Source organism: Arachis ipaensis, chromosome B07 (genome assembly GCF_000816755.2).
Source record: "Arachis ipaensis cultivar K30076 chromosome B07, Araip1.1, whole genome shotgun sequence".
NCBI classification, from domain to species: Eukaryota; Viridiplantae; Streptophyta; class Magnoliopsida; order Fabales; family Fabaceae; genus Arachis; species Arachis ipaensis.
Genome location: NC_029791.2, coordinates 80,493,795 through 80,502,345, shown reverse-complemented (window position 1 = coordinate 80,502,345; position 8,551 = coordinate 80,493,795).

Below are 8,551 nucleotides of genomic sequence, written 5' to 3'. Positions count from 1 at the left end.
GTTGGATCAATGATCTCTACATGTTCCAGGGAAAGAACTCTGAAGACCTTAAAGACCTTAGGTAATTGAGATGGCACAGTAGGGAGATTAGGGGGAATATCTGGGAAGTAAGCTGACACAACTCTATCCCCGTCTTTCGTATCTTTCGTAGGGATCTTCTTGTTCCTCCATCTCCTTGGTACCTTCTTCTTTGTTTCTTTTGAGGTTGCCTTCCCCTTGGTGACCTCTTTTCTCCAAGGAGTTGTGATGCTTTCTTCACCTGCCTCTAGAGGTTTGGGTTCCTCCAACTCTTCCTTGAGCTGTGGCAATTGCTGTTTTCCTTGTTTGTCAGTTAAGGGGGTCTCAGAATGAGCTGGCTGTGCTTCAGTGCTTCTTTTTTCTTTCAGTGTCTCATTATCATCTGTGCTTAGTTCCTTGTCCTCTTGATCTGTTTCTTGTGAGAGTTTGAAGACATCAAAGCTAAGTCATTCATCATGGATTCTCAATATTAGCTCCCCTTTCTCTACATCGATAAGTGCTCTGGCTGTATCTAGGAATGGTCTTCCCAATATGATTGGGTGAGTGTGACTTTCTTCCATGTCCAGAATGACAAAGTCTGTTGGGAGAAAGTACTTCCCAACCTTTAGCAACACATTTTCCACCACTCCTATTGCTTGCTTTTGAGTTTTGTCAGCCAGTCTGACAATGACATCTGTGGGCATTATCTCATTGATCTGCAACCTCTTCACCAGGGATAAGGGCAGTAAGTTGATGCTGGCCCCCAAATCACATAGTGCTCTGTCGAACATATTTTCACCTATGGCACAAGGGATATGAAAACTTCCTGGGTTTCTTTTTTTTGTAGGCAACTCAGGTTGAATAAGGGCACTACATTCCTTGTTCATCACTATAGTCTGCCCTCCCTTGAGTGAGCTTTTCCTGGGAAGAAGTTCCTTCATATACTTGATGAATGCAGGCATTTGTTGAATTGCCTTGATGAATGGTATGTTCGCATGCAGAGATGCAAACAAGTCTAGGAACCTTGAGTATATTCTCTTTCCCACAGCACCATTGAGCAGTTGAGGAAAGGGTGCATAGAGCTTCAGCAACTCTTGTTGTGACATTTCTGGTTCTTTGTGATCTCTATTCTCCTCCTTTATTGAGTTGTCTTCAGGTTGTTCGAGAAGTTTGCCTTGCTTGTCTTCAGTCTCTTGATCACTTGTAGTGACCATTTTGCAATCTTCCCATCTTACTTTCTTTGCTTCTCCTTTGGGGTTTTTCTCCGTGTTACTTGGGAAGCTATCAGTAGGTTTGGGAATCTTCTCAGCTAATTATCCTACCTGGAATTCCAGCTTCCTAATGGTCTCTCCCTGGTTCTTAATATTGGCTCGCACCTCTTCTTTGAACACCTTATTTTCTTGAATCTCTTGGCATATTCCTTCAAGTAAGGCTTCAATCTTAGAGAGCTTGTCATCAATTGATGAGTGATTTGGAGCAGATGTGCTGTTTTGGTTTTGATAAGTGTGTGGAGAAGTGTTGTTGTGGGGGTGTTGAGATATCCTCTGGGTGAATTGCTGGTGAGCTGCATTGTTGTTGGAGTTGTAACGTCTCTGGTCTTGGTTTTGATCTTGCTCACTTCCCCACCAAAAGTTTGGGTGGTTTCTCCATCCAGGGTTGTAAGTCTTGGAGTATGGATCATAGTTTTTCCTTGGTGAATTCCCAATGTAGTTGGCTTGCTTCTGACTCCCCTCTGCTTCTTCATTCACTCCTTCTTAGATTGTTGATGAAGATGAGATTACTGCTACTTGGTTCCTCTCCATCTTCTTCGTGAGGTCAGCCAGCTGTTGGGTAATGAGCTTGTTTTGGGCCAACAGAGCATCTACATTGTTTAGCTCCCTCACTCCTCTTGTGTTCCCTCTTTCGGAAGCATAGAAGTAGTCGTTTTCTACTACTGTTTCAATAACATCTATGGCTTCCTCAATGGTCTTCTTCTTGTTCAAAGATCCTCCAGATGAATGGTCTACGGCCTTCTTTGACTCATAAGAGAGCCCTTCATAGAAAATGTGTAGCTGCACCCATTCGTTGAACATGTCAGGTGGACACCTCCTTGTTAAGTCCTTGAACCTCTCACATGCTTCATACAGAGTCTCACCATCTTGTTGCCTGAAAGTTTGAACCTCAGCTCTCAGCCTATTGATTCGTTGAGGAGGGTAGAATCTTGCTAAGAATTTGTTCACCAAATCCTCCCAAGTTGTCAAGCTCTCCCTTGGGAAGGATTCCAGCCACTTGGCTGCCTTGTCCCTGAGTGAGAAAGGAAATAAGAGCAGTCTATAGGCGTCGGGATGAACACCATAATGCACTCATTGATCTCCTTGGCAATCTTAAGTGATTGGATTACAATTTCTTGCAATTCAATCTCTCAAATCTTGATCAATAGCCAATTCCTTGGTCAATTGCTCATGAGAAGAGATAATGTATGGTCATTGATTATACCTCATGCATTTCCCAAATCAAGTGTTGAGAGGGTTATAGTCACATACCCATCCAAATCCAATTTGGTCCAGCATCAGAAAGCATTTCTAGCTTGATCTCTTCATTCCTCTTTCAAGGTTCAAAAGAGATCCAAGTTTGAATAGCTTCTCTTCCAAGATAACTACTCAATTGGATGAAGATCGAAAGCTTTCAAGTAAAATCAAGAGGAAAGATAGAAGAAGAATAATGAAAATTAGTATTGATTCATCAAATTACAACAGAGCTTCCTAACCCAATGAAAGGGGTTTAGTTGTTCATAGCTCTTGAAAATGAAAACAAAGATGGAGAATACATCATAAAACTAGAATTGCAAAGAAAGTAAAATACAGAGAGTAGTTTTCTTTTTCCAGCCTCCAGAACTCGTTTCTCAATTCAAAGCTACTCCTATATATACTACTCTTCTTAGCTTCTAGTGTGATTCTTCAAGTCTTTGGCCTTTGGATCTTGAGTTTGAAGCAGTTCCTTTCTTTATTTGGGCTTGGCTTTACTTGCAGAGAGAAAGTGCGAAGTGGGCGGAGACATTAGTTCAGGACGTTAGGGGTGTTAATATTTAGTGAGAATATAAGTTCGAGAACATTAGTGACACTTAACATTGTCACTAACGTTCCAATGCACCCCTTAACGTTAGTGACAATGTTAAGTGTCACTAACGTTGGCTCAACTTCTCTTCTCCACGTTAGAGTTCACGTTAACTTAGTTAAAATGACTCTCGAACGTGGGCATTGATGGCTTTTTGAGAGTGTTATTGACAATCACTTTTCTCATTAACCTTGCAAGTTACCTCCCCTTTTCTTGCTTCCTTTTGGTCCTGAAATCAAGCAATAAAGTGCATCAAAGCAATGACTCTTGGGGGTTGTGTGGTTGTTTCAACGTTAGTGACAATGTTGAGTGTCACTAACGTTGTCGACAACTCTTCATCCCTTACGTTAGCTCCCACGCTAACCAAGTTAACGTGGGAGTTAACGTGGTACTTTGCACCATAGGCCAACGTTAGTGACAATGTTGAGTGTCACTAACGTTGGCTTCTCTTCCCCCCTTAACGTTAGAGGCCACGTTAACTTGGTTAACGTGGCTTCTAACGTGGCCACTTATGAGTAATTGCCAACGTTAGTGACAATGTTAAGTGTCACTAACGTTGGCTCAACTTCTCTTCTCCACGTTAGAGTTCACGTTAACTTAGTTAAAATGACTCTCGAACGTGGGCATTGATGGCTTTTTGAGAGTGTTATTGACAATCACTTTTCTCATTAACCTTGCAAGTTACCTCCCCTTTTCTTGCTTCCTTTTGGTCCTGAAATCAAGCAATAAAGTGCATCAAAGCAAAATCCTCATGAAATTATGTAAAATGCACAATGTATGCTTGAATCAAGGCATAAGTGAATATCTACCCAAAACTAGCTTATTTCCTAAAGAAATGCATGAAACTAACCTAAAAACATTAAAGAAAAGGTCAGTGAAACTGGCCAAGATGCCCTGGCATCATATATGTCCATTTATGCCTTGTATTCATGTATTTATATGATTGAGGCCATTGACTCATTAGCTCAATTACCCAAATAGCCTACCTTTTACTCTCCATTGTTAGCCAATTTTGAGCTTACGCTTAACCCAATTGTTCTTTATTTTAGCACGTTACAAGCCTAAAGTGGAAAAAAATAAATGTCCTTTATTTGGATCTTTGATTAACTTAGGCTAGTGAGAGTGTTTATTATTCAAGTTTGGGGAGATTTGGGAACATTGGTTGGGATAAAAGGATATTTTGTATTTCTATATTTGGGAATTGGGTGCATAATCATGTATTAATCAAAACTTATACCTTATGCATTGATGTTTAGTTGGAAAAAAAAAAGAGCAAAAAAATGAGAAAAAAAAAGAAAAAGAAATAAATGTGAAAAAAGAAAAGAAAAGAAAAAAAAAATATATGGAAAAAGAAAGAAAAAAGAAAAGCAATAAAAAGGGGACAAAATGCCCCAAAGTAAAGTTCAATAAAAGTCAATGCATATGTGTGGTGATTAGAAAGAGAATGCATGAGTATGTGAAAAGTGAAGAATGGGTAGTTAGGTTAGCACCTAATTGTATAGGTTATTATATAGGTTAGGTGGGAAAGTCTAGGTTAATCAAAGATCCAAATTCTAGTCCACTTAACCATATACAATCCTACCTTGACCTTAGCCCCATTACAACCTATGAAAAGACCTCATGATGAATGTATGCCTGCATTGAATAATTGTTGATTGTTAGATGAAAAACAAATATTAGAAAGCATGATTAGGGGAGAATTGGGAGAATCGACCCTATACACTTGAGCGACTAGAGTGCAAACACTTCCGGTGAGGGTTCGATGCTCAATTCCTTGATTCCCGACTTTCATGAGCATTCTTCCTGCGAGTCTATTTGAACTTCATTTTTATACTTGAATTGGTAGGATTCATGCATCGTCATATGACCTTAGCCCTACCCGTTTATACATGATCTTGGAGGATTGATTTATTTTTGACCAAGTAGGTAGAGTCATTTTGCATTTAGTTGGATTCATTTAGAAACGATGCATATAGATAGGTTGCATTGAATAAATGTTCATATCCCTTGTTCCCTTCCTGGTTTTGCATGAGGACATGCTATGGTTTAACTGTGGGGAGGTTGATAAACCCCATTTTTAGGGTTTATCTTGTGTCGAATTTAGATAGTTTTATCATCTTTTCCCACATTTATTCAATGAAATAGCATGGTTTTGTAAATTCTCCTTTAATTGTGCTTAAGAGTGAAAACATCCTTTTTAGGTCTTAAAATAGCATAATTTAATTCACCTTAATTCCATTAGATGCCTTGATATGTTTTCTAAGTAATTTCAGATTTAGGAGGCAAAGATTGGATTGAGGGAATGAAGAAAAAGCATGTAGAAATGGAGAACTCATGAAGAAATGAAGGAATCGCAAAGCTGTCAAGCCCGACCTCTTCGCACTTAATCGATCATAACTTGAGCTACAGAGGTCTAAATGAGGCGGTTCTAGTTGCGTTGGAAAGCTAATATTTGGGGATTCAAAATGATATAAGATTTGTCATAGTTTTCTGCATACGAGAACACGCACATGCACTGTAAGCATACGCGTTGGTGATGGCACGTGATTCACTAATTGCAACTCGTGGCCAGCGATTTTCTGAAGCATTTTGGGCCCAATCCAACTCATTTCTGATTTTATTTAACCCAAAGATTGAAAGGGAATCAACATCTTTAGTCATAATTTAGTTTTAGAAGTAGTTAGAGTTAGTTTCTAAAGAGAGAAGCTCTCTCTTCTCTCTAGAATTAGAATTAGGTTAGATTAGAAATTCTTAGATCTAGGTTAATTTCATGCTTTGATTCACTCTTCCTTTTGTAAATCTTGTTCTTCTACATCTCTTCTCTCTAGTTTAGTATTTAATTCTTGTAATTCTCTACTTCGATGTTGATGCACTTTTGTTTCTCCTATTTTCCTTTTAATGCAATTCATGTTTTGATTTCCTTTATTGCTTAATTGAATTGTTGTTATTGATCTCCTTGCAATTGAGTAGTGTAGATTTACTTTTATTGCAATCTTATTATGCTTTTCCTTTTATGCCTTCCAAGTGTTTGATAAAATGCTTGGTTGGATTTTAGAGTAGAATTTTATGCTCTTGGCTTGGGATGGTAACTTAGGAACTCTTGAGCCACTAATGTCCAAGTAATTGATGATTGGGAGCCATTGACTCTAGTTCTCACTAATTGATTTGATGGAGAGCTAGGACTTATGGACTTGGATTGATATAGCTCATTTGACTTTCCTTTACTAGTTAGAGGATGATTTAATGGGATTGATCCTTGGCAATTCTCATGTTGTGGTTAGTGATAAGGATAGAGATCCTTGACCACCAAACCTTGCCAAGACCGTTTTGTCATTTAAATTTCATTGCCATTTACTTTTCTTGTTTCTCATCTAAAACCCCAAAAATATATAACTCATAACCAATAATAAGAACACTACCCTGCAATTCCTTTGAGAGACGACCCGAGGTTTAAATACTTCAGTTATTAGGATTATTAGAGGTTTGTTACTTGTGGAAAAAAATTTGTATGAAAAGAATTATTGTTGGTTTAGAAACTATACTTGCAACAAGATTTTATTAGTGAAATTCTATACCAACAATTTTTCGTTCATCAACAGTGCCCACAATTTGATCTTGGTATGTTGTACGTGTTCACTTTATCCGAGCTACATCTAGCTCGAGAGCAATCCTCCTCTTCTTGTCCTCTCTTATTGGTAGGACCACACCACGATGTACCTTACCCAGATTCTTCGTACGGATGTGAGACAGACTTAGATCTTGCTCAGTGCCTTCTTATTCCCACACTTTCGACCGAGCCCATGTCCGATGACCTTTGGGAGCACGAGACAGTAGCTACTCAGGCTGACTCTTCTGATGAATTCCCCACTTGGGTTGATCAGTTAGATGAGGACTCCGAGTCTGATAAGGAGCCTTTTCCCGAGGGGTTTTGGACCACTTTCCAAGAAGATGTTCGGAGATCACTCCAGAGATAGACATAGAGGATCCTCTACTCCCTTTGATGATTTGTAGAATTATTTTCCCTTGCTTTTGTAGTATTTTTTTAGAGGGATAAAACCTTTCTGTAGTTCGGTTCTAGTTTAGGGAACCCGTGTGAGGGTAGGGACTAATTTTCTTATTTTGTTTATGTATATATGCCTAGATGCATGATGCGCGGATATTTTATACGGTTTTTGGCATCATTTTCATATAGTTTTTAGCATGTTTTGTTTAATTTCTATTAAGTTTTTATAGGTTTTAGTGTTAAATTCACATTTTTGGATTCTACTTTGAGTTTGTGTGTTTTTATGCAATTTCAGGTATTTTCTGGCTAAAGTTGAGGAGCTAGAGCAAAAGTTAGCAAAAGTCTGATTCAGAGACAGAGAAAGCATTGCTGATGCTGTCCGGATCTGACCTCCTTGCACACGAAAGAACTTTTCTGGAGCTAACAAATTCCAAATGGAGCGTTTTCAACGGATATGGAAAGCTGACTTCCAGAGCTTTCTAGCAAGTCTATACTTTGCTCCATATTATAAGGCCCAAAACTGGAATTGAAAGAACTCTTTCACGTATTAGGCGAGCTCGGCATCAGTTAGCCTCTGAGGGTGGTGAAGTGATTGTTATCAATTCACCAGTCTCATCTGAGGGCAAATCTGAACCGCCATCTGAGGGAAAAATAAGCTCCTCTACTACTAATTTAGTTGATTTACGTGCAGGTAACATGGCAGCACCAAGGAGGATCACTCCCTAGGAGGCAGGAGCCCCAGATTTTACACTGCAACCGTATCAAGTGCGTCATCCAAATTTGGCTGCAGATTTTAAACTGAAGATTGCGCTAATCAACTTGATGCCTAAGTTTCATGGCTTACCTGCTCAGGAGCCTATCAAGCACCTCAGGGATTTTCAGACAGCCTGTTCTACTGTTAGGTGTCATAGTGCAAATAAAACTTCTATTCTGCTAACCACCTTCCCGTTTTCTCTTGAGGGAAAGGCGAGGGAGTGGTACTACTCCCAACCTGAAGTAACTGTTACCAACTGGGATACGCTCAGGAGAGAATTCTTGGAAAAATACTTTCCAGCTGAAGTTACAGACAGATTGAGAAAAGAGATTTTTTGTATCATTCAAGGTGAATCAGAGACTCTTTATGAGTACTGGGAGCGCTTCAAGAATCATCTGGACTCATGCCCACCACATGATTGACAAGTTGGTATTGATCAGCTACTTCACTCAAGGCATGAAGCCTCGGGATAAGACTACATTGGATGGTGCTAGTAATGGTTCCCTGAAAAAGTACAAGACTGCGGATAAAGCATAGCAACTGATCAGCGACCTAGCTGAGTCCACTCAGAATCACAGGCACAGGAATAGCCACTTAAAGGCTGTTGCAGAGGTTTCCTCTAGCAGTGAGACTACTGCCATCACACAGGCTATATGTGAAATGACCAACCTACTGAAGCAGATGCAATTAAATCAACAACAAAC